Genomic DNA, 1,661 nt, shown 5'->3' on the forward strand with positions numbered 1-1,661 from the left:
ACCACTGCCTTGCTAAAGAAGCTGAGGGTAAAGGTGATGGATTGGCCAAGCATGTCTCCAGACCTAAACCCTATTGAGCATCTCAAGGTCTCTAACATCCACCAGCTCCGTGATGTCGTCATGGAGGAGTGGAAGAGGACTCCAGTGGCAACCTGTGCAACCTGTGAAGCTCTGATGAACAAGAGGCTTAAGGCAGTGCTGGAAAATAATGGTGGTCACACAAAATATTTACACTTTGGGCCCAATTTGGACATTTTCACTTAGGGGTGTACTCACTTTTGTGGCCAGCGGTTTAGACATTAATGGCTGTGTGTTGAGTTATTTTGAGGGGACAGCAAATTTACAGTTATACAAGCTGTACACTCACTACTTTACATTGTAGCAAAGTGTAATTTCTTCAGTGTTGTCACATGAAAAGATATAATAAAATATTTACAAAAATGTGAGGGTGTACTCACTTCTGTGAGATACTGTATGAAAATCCATATGAAATCCACCACGAGTCCAGAGTTCCTCTCCTTCATATCTGTGTTATATTTGTTTCCACTTTTTCATCCCTCTTTCTCCTCTTCTCTGCAGGTTTATATCCCAGCTCTAATTGTGATATCCCTAATGAAAAGTAATTTACCCGTCTTCATTATTATGTCCATGTTAGCTGGTACGAGCCTGGCAGCCCTCTATCTAGTCCCTTGGTAAGGTAACTCTTATAAAATATCTCTTCTTCATTCTTAAAGCCCTCACCTCACCAACACACACAATTATCATCATATATGTTATTATCATTATGACCATATTAACTTTGTCAAACTGCTGTATATAACCAGGTTAGTTATTTATTTTAGGTCAATGTTGCCAGATGTAGTGGATGACTTCAAAGTCAAGAACCCATCGTGCCAGGATCTAGAACTATTGTTCTACTCCTGCTACGTTTTCTTCAACAAATTTGGAGGAGGCATGTCTGTTGGAATCTCTGCTTTGGTACTACAGTAAGAGCTTCCTCCAATCAGATTTTGAATCCAAAACCTAAAGTTTCCAATTGATTTTACAATGGTTTGTTTAATGTTATCCTTATCTCTTCAGCTTTGTAGGATACAAGCCTGGTGCTTGTAAACACAATCCAGAGGTCATATATTCGCTGCAGATGCTCTTCGCTCCGATGCCAATCTGCCTGCTGCTCATTGGTTTGGTGATTTTTTGCTTCTATCCCATCAATGAAGAGCGGCGGAGGAAAATCCAGGACGCATTACGGAAAGCAGGGTATGTACCTTGAGGGTTTTATTTTGCGAGAATAACTGACTCACTTTAGGCCAAGGTTAATTTTAAAGGAACACTCCACTATTTTTTAAAATAGGCTCATTTTCCAACTCCCCTAGAGTTAAACAGTTGAGTTTTACCGTTTTCGAATCCATTCAGCCAATCTCCGGGTCTGGCAGTAGCACTTTTAGCTGTAGCTTAGCATAGATCATTGAATCTGATTAGACCGTTAGCATCTCGCTCAAAAACTATCATTCCGGCGTAATAATCAAGGAACTTTGCTGCTGTACCATGGGTGCAGCAGACGCAATGGTATTACGCAGCGCCTGAAAATAGTCCCCAGCTAGGTAACTTCCAATAAGCCTATTTTCAGGCGCTGCGTAATATCATTGTGCCTGCTGCACCCA

General features: G+C 41.1%; 1 pseudogene; it reads left to right on the forward strand.

Annotated features, from left to right (window-relative positions):
• Positions 1-1,661, forward strand: part of LOC107656997 (sodium-dependent lysophosphatidylcholine symporter 1-like) — a 16,938-nt pseudogene that overhangs the window by 13,903 nt on the left and 1,374 nt on the right.

Source organism: Sinocyclocheilus anshuiensis, unplaced genomic scaffold (assembly GCF_001515605.1).
Source record: "Sinocyclocheilus anshuiensis isolate Anshui unplaced genomic scaffold, SAMN03320099.WGS_v1.1 scaffold1453, whole genome shotgun sequence".
NCBI classification, from domain to species: domain Eukaryota; kingdom Metazoa; phylum Chordata; class Actinopteri; order Cypriniformes; family Cyprinidae; genus Sinocyclocheilus; species Sinocyclocheilus anshuiensis.